Source organism: Dipodomys merriami, unplaced genomic scaffold (genome assembly GCF_024711535.1).
Source record: "Dipodomys merriami isolate MVZ:Mamm:240054 unplaced genomic scaffold, mDipMer1.0.p SCAF_6, whole genome shotgun sequence".
NCBI classification, from domain to species: domain Eukaryota; kingdom Metazoa; phylum Chordata; class Mammalia; order Rodentia; family Heteromyidae; genus Dipodomys; species Dipodomys merriami.
This window is the reverse complement of record NW_027206179.1, coordinates 35205665-35223416: the sequence shown is the minus strand read 5'-3', so window position 1 is coordinate 35223416 and position 17752 is coordinate 35205665. Positions and strand designations below refer to the sequence as shown.

General features: G+C 40.0%; 1 long non-coding RNA gene across 1 annotated transcript in view; it reads right to left on the bottom strand.

The window, feature by feature from the left end:
• LOC138813518 (uncharacterized) overlaps nucleotides 1-17752 on the bottom strand; it is a 264604-nt gene that overhangs the window by 226673 nt on the left and 20179 nt on the right. The gene's annotated exons all lie outside the window — the stretch shown is intronic.

Below are 17752 nucleotides of genomic sequence, written 5' to 3'. Positions count from 1 at the left end.
TAAGACAAAAATTGGCCTCCTGAAGTTGAATGACATAATTGATCATTCTGCCTTCTGGAAAACAGAGAGATAGGTCCTTCTCTAGTAAAACAGCATGACAGATATTAAGATCTTGGTTAAACAATAAAATCTAGTCAGGTGTGGGTGGCTCAGTTCTGTAATCCTAGCTATTCAGGAGGCTGAAATCTCAAGATCATGGCTCAAAGCTAGCCCTGACAGCAAAGTCTAAAAGACTCTTATCTCTAATTAACCAAAAAAGTTGTAATTGAAGCTGTGGCTCAAGTGATAGATCACCAGCCCTAAGAAAAAAAGAAAGCTAAGGGACAGTGCTCTGGTCCTAAGCTCAAGTCCTAGTACTGGCACCAAAAATAAATAAATAAATAACAAATAAATAAAAATCCAATTGTCAACCAGGCACTACTGGCTCACACCTGTAAGCCTAGATACTCGGGAGGCTGAGATCTGAGGATCACAGTTCAAAGCCAGCCTAAACTGTCTTAACCACCAGAAAACTGGAAGTAGTGCTGTGGCTCAAGTGGTAGAATACTAGCCCTGAGCAAAAGGAGCTCAGGAACAGCACCTAGGCCCAAAGTTCAAGCCTCAGAACTGGAAAGAAATAAAAATGAAAATAAAATCTATCATTAGACCAAAGTAGGACAAACAAATCTCCAGAACTTGAGGCACCAGGTCCCGGACCTGAGTTTGTGACATTGTCACATTAAACAATTACTTATTACATCAAGGCAGAGATGAAGAAATTTCATTAGCAAAACAAAGCAAAAAATAGTATACAACCCTGGGGTATTTATTCTGGGAAGGGAGTGAGGGGTTTGTTAACTTGTTTACTTCATTTCCATGTGAGTCATTTGGGCAAGACAAGGCAGAGGGCTGTTCTCTAAGTCAAGTTACAGTTCATTGAAATGGAAAGAAAATATCAATGCTACATGATCATAAGTATACATTGCTCTGTGTTTATAGGAAGAAGTAAAATAGAAAATGGAGTTTGCTTTCAAAATGAACATTATTTTCTATATCATAAGATATAGCAAATATATTTTGCTCCTAAGATCAAGTATTAGCAAGGTAAGGTGGTTCATGGCTATAATCCCAGCTACTTGTAAGCAGAGATCAGTTTGAGACCACCCCAGGTAAAACTCCCATCTAAACAAAACCAGCAGGATATGATTGTGCATGCGTGTGATCCAAGCTATGCCAGAGGCTGTAGGTAGTAGTATTCTCCAAGGCTGGGGGAGGCAAGAAGGAGGAGGAGGAAGAGGAGGAGGAGGAGGAGGGAAGAAAAGGGAAAAGAAGAAGAAAAAAGACCTGACAGGAAAAATAACCTAAAGGAAAAATTGCTGAAGGGGTAACTCATGGTAGATTGCCTGTTTGGGAAGTGCCTGACCCTAATGTCAAATCTCAGTAATGCCAAAAAAAAAAAAAAAAAAAAGAATTAGTACAGTGAATTGCTCTTAAGACTTAAAATGTGAACCCTAAAAAAGAAAAATGATCTAGATAATTGTTGTAACAATAATAAAAGTAGTTTTTCTCATGGATTATGCATTAATAAAGTCAAAAACGTTTTTTCTTTGATTCTTGACAGAGGAATTCCTTATCTCCCTTTCTATTTCACCCTGACTCACAACCACACAGCAATTTTAATCTAGCCTTTGTCAAAGGACCACATGAGACCTAGATTGTTAAGAGTCACAAGGGCTCTATCAATTATTATGTGTGGCCTCTCTTCCACGTACTGCCCCTCAATAGTGAAACACGTTGAGAAACAACCTATCTAGCTTACATTACTTAAGCTCCCTAAAGCAATATATTCCTTTAGTCATGACTTTTGTGTTCTTCAGCTTTTATAGATGCAATGTTTGCATGACTTTTGCGAAACAAAATCAGATCAGCGATTAAACTGGGAAATGCCTTTAATGAAAATATTCAGTTGACAAACAATTACTTGATTTGGGACAAAAAGAGGTTCCATTTCTCAAGTGTTTGCCTGTGTCCCAGGTCAAACAATACTACACCATAAACTATTTCCCATTATTGTGTCTTATCTCCAGGAAACTCAGAAGTAAATGTGCCCTGCTGCAGAAATTCATTCCTTTCAAGGGCTAGGAAGCATGGCTTCCCCAGCTATAGTAAAACCTGGTGTGAATAGTGCATTGTGTTTGGTCTTATAAGCAACCTTGAGCTTTCCTGAAAATAGGTAGTATATCATTTTAATAGCATGTATCTTAGGGCTGAGGATTATGATTAGTGGTACAGTGGGTGTCTGTCTTGAATAAGATCCTGGGTTCAATCCTCAGCACCTCAATAAACATATTTTTATTTAACCAAGAGTTGACTTGTAATCCTACCTATTTAGGAGGCTGACATCTAAAGAATCAGGGTTCAAAGGCAGGCTGGGCAGGAAAGTTCACGAGACTCTTGTCTCCAATTAACCATCAAAAAGCTGGAAGTGGAACTGTGGCTCATGTGGTAGAGCACCAGCCCCGAGCAAAACAACTAAGGAACAGTGCCTAGGCCCCTAGTTCAAGCCCCAATACCAGTACAAAGCAATGAACATTTTATTTTAATTTCATTTTGGTACTTACTCATCAATTTGACTCATTTGTCATCTTTATTGGAATTATGTTGCTCAAGGGGCAAGATTGCATTGAATGTGCCCTCCGCCCAAGGACCTCAGGGTCAATCCGGCACTGCGGTTGAGGGGTGATGGATGGAGCTGTGTCAGACTAGGCAGACAAAGCTCACTACAGCTCAAACACGCTGAAAACCTCAGGAGCTTCAGAGAACACACTCTGCTTTTCTTGTTCTCAACAGCTGACTGTGGCTGTGTGCTGCTCAGATCATGGTAACTGGTAAGTTACCATGACAAAGAGAAAAGAGACAGGACAAACTACAACTCACATGCTGGCACTTCTGCTTCACTAGCCAACCCACAGTCCCATGGCCAGAAAGGGCAGGGCATGAGGGAAGAGAAAGGAAAGTGAATAGTATGCCACTTGTACCATATCCCCAGGAATTCAGCCTCTGGACTTTTCTTAAATAGGGTGTGCTTTAATCTTTTCTGTTTTGTATTTTAAAATGTTGGTAGTCAAAATTTGTTTCAGGGGGAAAAAAAGTAATTTCAAAGGGTCACATGATACCATTATTGGCTTTCCTTAGGTCAAATATTTTTGTTTGTGTATGAGAGCCCCCTCTTCCCCATGCAGATCAGAGTAGAAAGAACCAGGTGATGACTTTTCAGCACCCATGTAGCCTGAGAGCCCTTGGGTGACTGGGAGGGGCTCTAAGGGGTTCTACCTCCTGCAGCAGAGAAGACTAGCCAACCTGAGTGCATGCCTGAGCTCGGAAGAAAATAGCAGAAGTGCAGAGACCAAAAACAAAAATGCAACAGGAACTAGCAGGAACAGGAGAGCCAGACCCCATGGTAAGCAATTCCTGGCAGCAGGGGAACACACTCAAGCTGAGTACTGACAAAGGAGACCCCAAGAAAGCCAAACACACTAGGACCTCTGCCCAAGTAGAAGAGAGCCTTATACTTTGCCAGATTTGGCAACTAAAAATCCAGGACACCCAGTTAAACTGGAACTATAAATAAGAGAAAATGTACTATATATATATATATATATATCCAATGCACTGCTTAGAACACATTTACACTCGAGTTTTATTGTCTGCAATTAAAATTTAACCTTGCAACTCTGAAGATTCCCCACCTCTAGAAACATCACCCACCAGCGTGAAGAGGCCACAAAAATGCTTGCTTATCTAGCTGTGGTCTGGGAGTAGTGGGGAAGCATCTACCCTAAGGATGAGTTAGTAGCTGGGCATAAACAACTCATGCCTATAATCCTAGCTCTTCAGGAGGCTGAGATCTGAGGATCATGGTTCAAAGCTAGTCAAGGAGAAAGTGTGTGTGAGAATCATCTCCAATTAATTACCAAAAAGCCAGAAGAGATAGTGGGGTTCAAATGGTAGATTGCCAGCCATGAACAAAAAGAAGCTAAATGACAGTGTCTAGATCCTGAGTCCAAGCCCCAGTACTGGCACAAATTAAAAAGAAGAAGAAAAAGAGAGGAGGAGGAGGAGGAGGAGGAGGAGGAGGAGGAGGAGGAGGAGGAGGAGGAGGAGGAGGAGGAGGAGGAGGAGGAGGAGGAGGAGGAGAAGAAGAGGAAGAAGAAGAGGAAGAAGAAGAGGAAGAAGAAGAAGAAGAAGAAGAAGAAGAAGAAGAAGAAGAAGAAGAAGAAGAAGAAGAAGAAGAAGAAGAAGAAGAAGAAGAAGAAGAAGAAGAAGAAGAAGAGGAAGAAGAAGAAGAGGAAGAAGAAGAAGAAAGATTTCTGAGTTGACTTCGTACTTCTTTCCTGAGTCTAATTGACTATGTCAGAAATTAGCCTAAGAAATGCTCACCAAGCCATGGAGCTCCAGGATTGCAAAAATAACTTAAGAACCTGAAATTACAAGGTAGGCACTGCAGATGTTGCTAATACCAAGGCCAAATCATTTCCTGTCAAAGGCAGAGAAAATTAGATCTGAGATAAGCACTGTCCCAAAAACTTTCTAAAGGCCCCATAAGAGGTCTGGGACTGTAGAGAGGGGTGGCTCAAGTAGTAGGAGACCAACCTAGCAATTGCTAGTCCCTGAGTTCAAACCCTTATAACGCCGAAAACAAAGAACTTCTCATATGAAGTATCAGTCCTTTTTAAAAAAAAAAAAAAATAAACTTGATCTAGCCTGGGAAGGAAAGTCCATGAGACTCTTATCTCCAATTAACCAATAGAAAACTGAGCTTCTAGCCTTGAGCAGAGGAGCTCAGGGACAGTGCCTTGGCCCAGAGTTCAAGCCCCACGACAGACCAAAAAAAAAACCAACCTTGATATAGTCTTTGTGGTTCAAAATGTGAAAAGTTCGATGGAAAACCACTTTCCCTTATTCCTGTTTCTTATTATTTTAACTAACAACTTTCATTTCTGATTTTCAAAACATTCAAACTCTAACCCTCAAATGGTACATATTTCAATGCATTGTGTTACTGATAGGAAAGAAGGTAAAGTTATCTTGAGAAAGGTCAGTTCATCATCCCCTCTGGTATTTTCCTGCATGACTAGGTTCATGTAAACAATCTTGACATTGCTGATGTCTGGCAGACATTACCTACTCTCTCCTAAATGGATGTGACCGGAGGCTATTTAGAGTGAGTTAAAAATCATCTGTCCCAAATCACCAGATAATCTTATTTTGTTTCCTTTGTGGCTAGAATATAGATGAGTGCCCTAACTATTTTAGCTATCACTCTCAAATAAGGTTATTTTGTTAGCTGACATTGAAAGTCGTAGATGGGATAAATGACTCGGTAATTTAGACACATGTTTCAATGTGTTTGAAAAGCATGTCAATCAATGTTGTCAGGCACTTTGTATTCATATACTGTTTTGTAGAATGGGAACTTTTTGTACAACTACTTAAAGATAATAATAAAAAAAATTTTAAAAAGCATGTCAATGCACATATGAATCCTATGTACAGGAGTTTGTTAAACATATTTTCCTATTTTTAGTCTCAACTTCATGCTCATTATTTACCATAAAGTTTTGCTTTCATTATGATCACCCCATATACTCCTGAACTCAAATGTTGGTGCCCCAGGACAGGGACATACAGTCTCTCTCAAAGCTAAATTCACATCTAATAACTGAGTTCTCTCCAGATGTCCACACCAAAAAGTACTCAAAACAAGACACTTCCAAAAAATGATATCATTATCTCAAGAAAACCTGACGTGCTACCATGTCTAAAGGTGGGCCACAAATAAGCTATCATCTGACTGGTGACAGGAAATCAGCTTTAATGTTTATAGGAACTGCATGGGAAAGGTAACCTAACAAGTATGAGCTGTCATGTGTTCAAGTGTTGCAACAACACAGATGAGCAGTATGGAATTTTTAAAGAGGAACAAAGAAAAAGCAGTAAACAAAGGTGAATCAGGCTGAGGGACAGCAGCAGCTTTCCTGGTGGTTGAGATCACAGGACTTGTCAGCCTGTGCAGTTACGTGAGGCAATTCCCATGGGAATCTCTTTTGTATCTATTGCTAGATTTAGGGAGGGTCTGTATTTTCCAAATGTTCCTGTGCTGAAAGACTGGCCCCCAGTAGGGCAATGTTAACAGAAAGCAAGCCCTTTAAATATGGAACCCAGTGGGAGGGAGTAAAGTCTTTAGGAGCAAGCCTTCACAAGGGATTAGTGATGTTTGGGTAGAACCTCAGTTTCCCTCTACTTCCTGTTGCACACTTTCGATGTTTACTCTCACATCCATCCCCAACACTATGATGTCATCCACCCAGGAGGCCCTCAACAGAAACAAACTGAGGCTCTTGATCCTCCAGACCCAAATAAACTCTATCTTGTGAAGTAAATAAACTCCTTTCCTTTACAAAGTATGCAGCTCAGGTATTTTGTTATCATAACAAGAAATGGACTGAGACACCTGCATATATTCCCTTGGATCTATTTCTCTGGAGACCCCTGACTAACACTTGTTTCCTTGCTTCATTATGGTTCTATATTGGACAATGACTATCCCAGTACTTGAGGGCCTTCCCAGCCATACTGCCAGAGAAGGATGAGTGAGCCTTCACTGTGAAGTAGAGCATGATGCATTAGCATTGTGGACCATAGATTGGATTCTTACATGTGTGCTGTTAGGAGAGCTCTTTGTGAGAGCTTATGCACGTTCTTAAAAGCAGGAGCTCAGGGAGAAAACCCTAGCCCTGAGTTCAAGTTCTAGTGTGGCACCAAAAGAGAGAAAGAAAGGAATAAAGGAACAAAAGGGAAGAGAGGGTGGGGAGGAAGAAGGGAGGATGGGAGGGAGGAAAGTCTTTGCAAACTAGTTTTTGTGGTTAAATTGTAGAAAAAGAATGATATTCTTTGTAGATGGCAAGTTAGAAAAGAAGAAAAGGAACAGAACTAAGTGGGCATTTGTGAAGACAAGTGCCAGGCAGTCCTGTGGGAAGTATGAAGTCTGAAATACCACAAGAGCCACATTCATTCTGGTTTTCTAAAATCTGGAGGAAATCCTAAGACAACCTTTAACACAAGATAGCCTATGCATGTACTTGGTATGGGTGATGACAAACATATCAGCTGACTGAAACATCCCAAATAGTGAGCTATGTATCAGCTGACATCCTTCGGACACTCCAAGACTGCTTAATTGTTCATTAATCGTGGAAAGAATGGATCTCACCCTTCCCATTGTCAAAATGAGTGTGATCTGATTGAGGTAAAATATTTATGACCTACATCCAACTACATTGCACTATATATTAGCATTATGTTTTCCATGAAGACTAAAAGATTAAATAAAATGAAGATCATTTATGGTAACTAAAAGGTTAATAAAATAAATGTAAAGAGAGGATGCTGGATAACTGAGGCTCTCTCTGTATATTCTATGTCCTGCAGATATTTCTTATGATGCTCTAGCACTGTCTTATAAGAGCTTGGCTGACCATGTTAATTAGCCTGGTTGTTTCTGAACTCTTGACAAATACTCGTCACTTGAACTGACTTTGAGTTTCCATAATATCTGTCTAGGAAACTTATGACCTTGAAAAATTGTCAGAATCAAATGAAGCCCAGATTCTGGGCTGGAGGTGTGACTTAAGTGGTAAGGCACTATCCATGAACAAACAGGCTAAAGAGGAACCTAAGGATCTGAGTTTGATCTGTGGCATTCAAAATGGAGTCAATTCTATCAAACCCCAACCTAAATAAATAAATCCAAGAGCTAATGAAGGAGAGGATCTCATGTGTCTATGCCTAAGAAAAAGAACCATTCACAGTAGACTCTGCCAGAGCCTCAACCTTCCACAACAGCCCACCATACCACCTTACACACCAAAATATTTTGGCAAAGATAATCTAGCCAACAGCTGTGCACTTCATCTTGAACTGATGCCACCTTTGTTATTGATCTTTGGAACAAAAGGTTATTTTTCCAAACTATTTGATGTAATTATTTTCATTTTACCTTGAAAAATTTGCCTCAATCACAAAGTTTACTATTTAGCAGGTGTCTCCTGTTGCATTTGACATGCCAAAATAAATGTGATTCTTTGGAGAATCTCTTTCTGGTTGCCACTTAAGATGAAATATTCAAGACCAAGTATTACCACTGAAGCTCTGGAGTCTGAGGAAACAGAGGGGCAGCTACATGACCAAATACTTCCCCTCCCCCCCCCCCCCCCCGTTACAGCCCAACAACTGTGATTAATCAAACTCATCTGGGATTCACCACTTGAAAGAACAAAGCATTGACTAGGTAAATGGTTTGCCCATGGAAAGTTGTCAAAATGAAGAAGCACTGTGAGTGATCCTAGAAGAAAACTTTAATTTTTGAAGTAATTTCCTCAATGACAATAAGTTACAGTAGTCCTAAAATCAGAAAACCATGAAATAAAATGTGAATCAGAGAATAAGAAAGGATTTTTACAAAGTAAAAACATGATTACTTAAAGGCTTAGTCCCTAGGGTGATATTAATCCAAAGTGATGCACTCCTGAAGAGGTATGACCAGAGGTAAAATCTTTAGGTCATTGCTGGTGTGCTCTTAAAGAGGATTATTGAATCTTCCTCTTTGCTCCGTGGCTCCAAAGCAGTTTTGCTTCCATCATGTAAGCAACTTTGCACTGCTGTATACGCCTGATGTGTGTTTCCTTCACCCAAGCACAAAGCAACAGAACCAACCGATTAAGACTGCAGCCTTCAAAACTAGATGCCAAAACAAACCTTTCCTCTTTGCATGTTAATTTTCTCAGGTATTCTGAAATAGCTATGGAAAACAGAGTAGGAAACTCATTGGAAGAGCTGAACAGTAAAATGGAAATAACTCAATACTATGGGAACACCCAGTAGAAATACTTTTTGAAAATACATGGAAATGATGAGACTTGAGGAGACATGAAGGATAAATTGAAGATCATCCTATCTACCCAATATACAGAAGGCAAAATAGAGAGGGAACTGAATTAGGAAAACAGCAGCAAGAAATTTCACAGGATGAAGAGTCTGGACTTCCTAATGCTGACAGTGGTGTGTTATAGCAATGTTGAAAGCAGGCCTAGTCCCTCGCGGTGGCCATGCCTAATTGTATTACTTGTAAGTCCATGACAATTGTATATCTAAACTTAGAATCAGAAGAGCATGAACTACCTTTATTCTATTCTATCTGCTAACCTGCACAATTTCTAAGCAAGGCTCATTAAAAAAAATCAGACAGATTTATTCAAATACAGCATAGGTCCATTTAATTCTTCTTTTAGTAAATGTCCGCTATCAGGCAACCCAGGCCATGAATAATCACTCAACATTTGCTAGTTAACAACAACAACAAAAATCCATAAACAGGCAAGTTTATGCTTGTGAAAAAGCCACAAATAATACCTTTCTCGGAGGCAGAATGATTTACAGAATAACTTATCTTCATTCAGTTTCCATTTCCACAAATGGGTAGGTTTCTTCACAACAAAATAAATTGAGTGTACTGTTTAAACAATGATTATACAGTTATACATTCATCTGGTGGTTTAGATTTCTCACCTCACAAGCTCTGTAACCTGATCTCTTCCTGTGCATCTAGACAATTCCATCAACAATTAAAGTTGCTAAATTGAACAAAAGAGGTAGGACATAAATACATAAAATAAACATGGACTACTGTGACTCTTTCATGATTAATATATAATTGAACTCAATTTTTATTAAATGTATTTTATCTACCTCATAAACATAAAATTGTACATATCAATAAGATGCAATAATACCCTAAAGATTTTATTTGAAACTATTCTTTCCTATGGTCTTTCTGGAGTTTGTATCTTCCTTGTTCAAATGTTATTCCATCTTCTTGTCTAATGACTTGGAAAATAGAGGCAGAATAATGTCAATTAGACAATAACTTGAAGTGGATGAGATTATGACCATTGTTGTTTTCAATAAATATAATTTTCCCCAAGATTCATCTTATTCAAAAATATCCTCATATTAGATATACTTTAATGACCCAAATAACATAGGATATAAAGCCTAGTTGCTACCACTGAGATTTCCCATAAAAGATTAACTTTAAAAAAAGAAACAATAAAAACCATCCTGAGATTGACTAGTTAGATTTTGTTTAGTAATAACACAGAAAGGCGAGGCAAGGAAAGAGAAACTGAAATTCAAATACCCCAAACCAGCTGTTCTAAACAAAATTAAATAGATTTATATGTTATTTTTCCTGCTTTAGAAATAGTCCATTCCTGTAGATAGTTTACATTCCTGATGTATTTTTCTAATATTTCTGATGTTTCCCAGAAGTTTACATTGTGCAAGCAATTCCTTATCCCTGCTGTTGTCATCATGCAAAGAAAGGTTTGTTCATTATAATCTTAAAAAAAAATTAGCTCTTACTAGTTGTACAAAGCAGCTTCAATACAACATGTCATCAGTTTTTGAGTACAATGCGCCTTGATCATAGAAAAAGATTAAAGTTCACTGAATTCACCCTGTCAGGCAGCATTTCAGCCATTCCAAAACATACCTTCCTAACACCTTTGCCTGTCTCTCCTGGCTCCTTCAAAGCTCAAAATCGGCCTACTAATTCAATAAATACTGACACCTATTGTTTATGGAGCCCTGCCAGAGGAGGCTTCCATTTGCTGCCTAGAAAGAACTTTCCTATCAAGCGAGGGATACTAAGAGGAAACCTTTCTGACCTAAGAACAAGGGCAGGTAGGGCACTTACCTAACTAAAGACGTGGCGGAGCAGCCTGAGACAAAACTAGGAAGATAGTGACTTCTTCACTTTGCTCCTTAAGCTTTGGGCTTAGTTAATTCTTTGAAGGCTGTGGGATGTATAGCAATGGGTCTTGATCTTACCCACTAGATGCTACCATGGCATGGTACTGTTCAATGTCCTCAGAGGACAAATTCAGCCCTAGCTAAGATGACTGGTTTTGATGAAGGGTAACAAGAAAAATGTTTGGGAGAGCAGGGGCAGAGGAGGAGATGGATGGAGACAGAAGATGCAAGAAGCCAGAGTCTCTAGTGCAGTGATGGCTTCTATGGCAGTGAAGACCAGAGTGAGCAGGCAATGCTATGCCTGATGCAAGAATGAAGAGATGCCTAAGGTCATATCCCAAGAACCCTTGTAAGTCATGTGATCAGATTGGAATTTATATTAATCATCTATTGCTATGGGTGATGGTCCATAAAAGTAGACTCTGGGGTGATCAGCTATTTGGTCAGATATTATTCTGGATGGGTTTGCTAAGATCTTTTGGATGTGTTTAATGTTTAAGTTGATTGACTAAATAAAGAGGATAACTATCCCCAGTGTGGAAGGCCTTATCCAATCAGTTACAGGCAGGCATGACTTAAGACAAAATGAAAATTCCTTCTCCCATTGCCTGGGAACCAACACAAGGGTTCTTTCAGAGTTGAACAGAAATATCTGCTCTCCCTGGATCTGGATCCTACTGGCATCTGCAATAGAACTCCATAATCAGCTCTCTGTATTCTCAGGCCTTCAGATTTGGACCGGCACTACACAACAGCTCTTGTTGTATCTCCAAATGTCAGCTTCATTTCTTAGGATTTGTCAGCCTCTACTCGCTCATGAGTCAGTTTCCTGTAATTCTCTTTTTCTCTCTCTCTCCTTCTGTCCCTCTCCCTCTTTCTTTCTCTACACACATGTGCATGCACACCCATCCACACACATATTCAGCTGATTCTGTTACTCTGGAAAATATTAATACATGTTGAAATAAATGATCTTCACCTTTCTCCAGTGAAAACAATAAACCTAGACTGGGCACAGTAGCTCTTATCAATAAGCTTAGCTACTCCAGAGGGTAGAGATCAGTAGAATCACGCTTCAAAACCAGCCTAGGCAAAAAGTTATCAAATCTCCCATCTTAACACATAATCTAGACAGGGTGATATACAATTTATATTAATCCATTTATATTAATATATAATAGGCATAAGTAGGCAGATCATGGTCTAGAGCCAGTCCAGGAAAAAATACAAGATCTAAAAAAAAACCAGCCTAACAAATCAGTAAAATAATAATAACAATAATAACCTAAAACAAAAGGGGTTAAAATCCTAGCTCAAGTGGTTGAGCTTTCTTGCTAGCTAGTAAAAGACCCTGAGTTCAAACTTCAATACCCACCAACTAAAACTAAAAAACATAATAACTAAATGAATAAATAAACAAATAGCAAGTCAACAAAACCTGAGTTATCTCAACTGCTTCTACAAGTCAGGAATTCTGGACCTACTTAGTGGCTATGGACTTAGGTCCCTCGTGCAGCTGTCAGCTGACTGCAGTCTCTGAAGATGTGACCTGTGGAAAGGTCAATGCCCAGGCTGACTTTTGGGCTGAGACATGTTGGCAGGGTGCTTCAGTGCTGCTCCAGATGGGCCTCCCACAGGGCTGCACACAACACTGGTATCTGCAAGGGGTCTCATCCTAGAGACCTGCACTTAAAAACAAGAGCTCTGAGCCAGGCTCCTGTGGCTCACGCCTTTAATCCTAGCTACTCAGAAGACTGAGAGCTGAGGATCACGGTTCAAACTAACCTGGGCAGTAAAGTCTTGAGACTCTTATCTCCAATTAAGCACAAATAAAAGCTCAAGTGTTAGAGCATTAGCCTTGAGCAAACAAAAACCTCAAGGACAGCACCCAGGCCTTGAGCTTAAGTTCCAGGACTGGCACCAAAAAAAAAAAAAAAAAAGAATTTTAAAAAAATGCTCTAACTCCTATTTTGATCTAGAAGTAAAAGTATGGACATCCATCATTTTAAAAATGTTTAATTTCATTTGTTTTAGCTAGTACACAGAAATACTAAAATTGTTCACATTAATGAGGTAATATGTGTTGATATTATATGCATACATGCAAGGTTTAAGTCAACTTACACCCATGTGTCTCATTCTGAATGTTTAATAAAAGTCAAATACTTATCAACTCTAAAAAAAAAATCCTTGTTGCTAGCATTCTGAAATATACAGCGTAGTACTGATGGAGCTCCAGTCATATGTAGTCTGGGTCCTTTGTCTTGAAGAATTTGAAGAACAAAATTTCACAGCCAAGGAAGAAGGGTGAGAGCCAAGTACTGAAGTTTGTTTATTTAGAAAACCAGCAAAGCTCTCAGGGCCAGGAGGGCTCCCAGGGTAGGCTCCACCAGCAGTCTTTTGTCTAGGGGTCTTTATGCAACGTTTGGGCCAACTTGGGGAGTATGTCACACACACACACTTCCCACACGTCAGATACTTCATTGATCACCCTTGAGCTCATGCAGGCCAGGGGCCTATCAGCCAGAAGGCCAGTTATGGTTTGCACATGTTCAGAGGTGCCTGGTGGCTGACAATGAATTTGCATCACACTGTGAGTGAGACATGCATGACATCTTTTTTCTCGTCATTACTGCTGTATAAGGTCTCCTTATGGTGCAACAGCACAGGACTTCCTTTTCCTATCTACCTGTAAGTTCCTGAAGATCAATCTTTCCCCATCTCCCCCTCCCCATTTACCTCGGTCTCTGGAAACCACCATTCTCTCATTTCTATCATATCTATCTTTTTAGATCCCACAGATTAGCTCATGGGGTATCTGGCTTCCTGTGTCTGGCTTATTTCACCCAATGTAATGATCTCCAATTCCATCCAAGTTGTCACACAAAACAGAATTTCATTCTTCGTGGCTGAACAATATGCTATGATGTATGGGTAACACATTTTTCTTTCCCTATTCATCAGTGCCTGGGCACTGAGATTGTTTTTCACTTCTGGGCTACTGTGAACAGTATTTCAATAAACAGGAAGTACAGATTACTTTGTCGTCCTCACATTATTTCCTTTGGATATATTGCCAGTTAGAGGATTGCTGAATCATATGGTAGTTCTGGTTTTAAGTTTTTGAGAAAACTCCATCCTATTTTCTGAATGGCTACATAATTCATGTTCACACCTACATTGTATAAAGGGTTTTTTTTTACCCACACACTTACCAGAGTTTGTTAATTTTTTTCATTTTGGCCATTCTTACTGTGATGAGGTGATGTCTCACTGTGGGTTTGATGCATTTTCTTGATGATTTGTGATGTGGAACATTTTTTTGCATCTATTGTTGGGCCATTTGTATGTGTACCTAGATCTACTGCCAATTTTTTAATCAGGTTATTTTTTAAAGCAGGTTATTTTTGTTTGGCTTCATTACCCAGTTTTTGGAGTTTGCTTTACTTTGTGGATATCAACCTCTTTTCAGTTTGCAAATATTTTCTCCCACTTTACAGACTGTCTTTTTACTCTTGATTGTTTCCTTAGCTGTGCAGAAGATTTTTAGTTGGAAGTGATCTTGTTTGCCTACTTTTACATTTGCTTCCTGTTTGCTTTCAGTTTGCCAAAGATGGATGTGTTTCTTTCAGGTCTTTATTTTTGTTCCACTGGTCTATGAATGTTTATTTAAACCAGCACCATGCCAGTTTCATTACTACAGCCTTTTAGAATATTTTCAGTGATGTAGTGCAATGCTTTTTGCTTTGTTATTGTTCAGTTGATTCTTCTTTATTTAGGTACTGCTTTGTTAGGTGTGTGTGTGTGTGTGTGTGTGTGTGTGTGTGTGTGTGTGTGTGTGTGTGTGTGTGTGTGTGTGTGTGTGTGTGTGTGTGTGTGTGTGTGTGTGTGTGTGTGTGTGTAATTGTTTTTCTCTTTCTTTGAGGAACGTTATAGATTCATAAGGATTAAACATTACTTTTGTAAGGTCTGCTCCTGGATGGTGGGTGGGCAGACTCCACCCTCTTAGCAGCCAAGTCTCCGCCCAGTATCTGTGTTACCTAGGCAACTGGCACACCTGGAAGAGGTCACATCTGCAACCTCTGAGGTCACATCTGGATTCAATGTGGCCACACCTTTCCCTGCCCCTTTCCTAGATAAGGCCTAGCCCAGGGCCAGATGCCCTCTTTCTCAGCTTCTTTCCCAGGCACATGGAGTGCCAGCATGGCCTAATGCCATGTGCGTGGTGTTGTTCTTACACGGCCACCTCTTCTTTAAAAATCTAACAACTTTGAGTAGTATAGAGATTTTAATATATTGAGCCTTCAATCCATGAACACAAGAAGTCTAACCATTTTTGTGTGCATCCTTACCAATTTTTTTTTTTTTTTGTGGGTCATGGGGCTTGAACTCTGGGCCTGGGCACTGTCCCTGAGCTCTTCAGCTCAAGGCTAATGTTCTACCACTTGAGCCACAGCACCACTTCCAGTTTTCTGGTGGTTAACTGGAGATAAGAGTCCCATGGACTTTGCTGCCAGGGCTGGCTTTGAGCCATGATCCTCACATCTCAGTCTCCGCAGTAGGTAGGATTACAGGTGTGAGCCACGGGCGTCCGGCTCATCCTTACCAATTTCTTTCATCAGTGCTACCTATCATTTTCTTTTGGAGAGTTATCAATATACTAACAAATGATACATAATGTTACAATAAATGATATGTATCATTTATGCCCCTGGGTAGCTAAAAAGTGGCTAATTGTAGAAGAACTTAGTTTCCTAATTGGTCACAGTTCCCCTATGGTTATGCTCTTGACAGTGCCAGGGACATGGAGACATTTTTATCATATATATCATTTTCCAGCCCTTCATTCTTTCAAATATAGTCAGAAATACTTTTTAAATTGATTTTTAATTCATTGAAGTACGCATGGTGGAGCGCACTGGTAACCCAGGTACTCTGGAGGCAAAGTACGAGGATTGGGATTTGGTGCCAGCCTGGAGGGAAGTGTAGATCTGTATCTGAAAAACAAGCTAAAAGCAAAAGCTACAGGAAGAAACTAATTCAATTAACAGGAATGATCTAATTTTTCTGAATTTAATAGTGAACTCTTTTTCTGAATTTCACAGTGGCAAGCCTGAGGCTAGAGGATCGGAATGAGGAAACAACTATTAAAGTTCCCCAGGCTTGACCAAGCCGGTGGCCTCATGAAGCCTTGCCAATTAGGGTCCTCACTGGAGGATTTGCCTCTCCCCTCTTGGCCCAATCAGAATATGAAGGATCTACGACTCCCCCGCCCCCTATTGTCTCAGGGCCATACAGATGCCAAGCAAAATCCCAGGTATGTGTGAACTTGTTTGATGTGCTGGCAGGACAATCTACCTAAGCCCAGCTGTAAACATCCCATTGTGGGCCCAACTGAAAAGCCCCCACCTCCCTTGACCTAGTGGCTTTTCATTAACCTCTGCCTCCTTGCTCAGACCTCATATAGAAACCCAGCTCCTGTCCCAACTCTCTGGCACAACTTCCTAAGCCGCGGGAAGGTCTGTGTCCCTCTCTGTTCCTCAATAAACAGCCCTTGCCTGTGGATGATGGAGTCCCGCCTATTCCTTTCCCTTTCTCCTCCATTTCCCAACAATCACAGGCCCTTTCTCACTGTCAGGAAAAGCCTTCTTACAAGTCTAACCTCCAAATCTTACTGTGAATTCAGAAAATTCTTTAATTCTAAGTCTGACTTCTCTCATTCAATATAACAATGTAATAACAGTGGCAACTCTTACAGAGCTTCTTTTAGACAATAACATATTTACTACATTACTGGGTGTATGTGAATGAGAGTAAATACAAATATTTAAAAGCTGGAAAAAGGCTGGGAAGGTGGCTCAGTGGTAGAGCGCTTGCCTTGCATGCATGAGGCCCTGGGTTCCATTCCTCAGCACCACATAAGCAAAAAAGAAAAAAGCCGAAAGTGGCGCTGTGGCTCAAGTGGTAGAGCACTAGCCTTGAGCTGAAGAGCTGAGGGACAGCGCTCAGGCCCAGAGTTCAGGCCCCACGACTGGGAAAAAAAAAAAAAGCTGGAAAACTCAGAACTATCCATTATTATAAGACATTACTATAAACTAGATGCCTGTTTGTTTTTTTCAAATCTATCAGATTGGTCTAATCCAGTGTTTAGACCAATCAGAAAGAGGGACACCATCAGAAAGAAGGCCTGGAAGGATAAGGACTCGGGTGTATTTGGATCCTACTGCTTCTTTAAGTGGGCCTCCCACGCACAGTCCAGACAGACTCACATTCAATATTAGCACATGTGGTGTTTTTGTACATCAATCCATCACCTTTGATAATCTCCATTTTATATCTGTCCACTCAAAAGCCACAGTATGGATTCTTACATTCAAAGAACAAGATGGTTATTTAGAGTGGGGTGAGTATTTAGGAGCTATTATGTAAGAACAATCACATCCTATAATTCTATCATTTATTACTATTATGATTCTATCATTTATTGCTTAGTAGCCTAAATAGTGATATTTAGAATTGGAGAAATTAAAAGAACATGAGTACTTTCCTAAAATATACCAAAGCACAAGCAACAATGTTAGTTCTACTAGTTCTACTGTAAGTTTACTTCTGTGATGTCTGTGTAGTCATATGATCATGGCTACTGCACTTCCTAGCTTTACTTTTTACTTTGTCTTGGTTTTACTTTGTGCTGGTACTGGAGCTTGAACTTACAGCCCTCAAGCTCTCAGTCAGCTTTTCTTTGCTCACACCTGGAGCTCAACCACTTGAGGCACACCTTAGTCCCTAGCTTCATTGAATTGTTCATGCACTGGTGAATGTAATAACTCATTAGGGAGGAAGTTGAAGAAAGACAAGTTGGAAGGTTTCGAAATGGTGGAAATCCCAGAGAACAAAACTG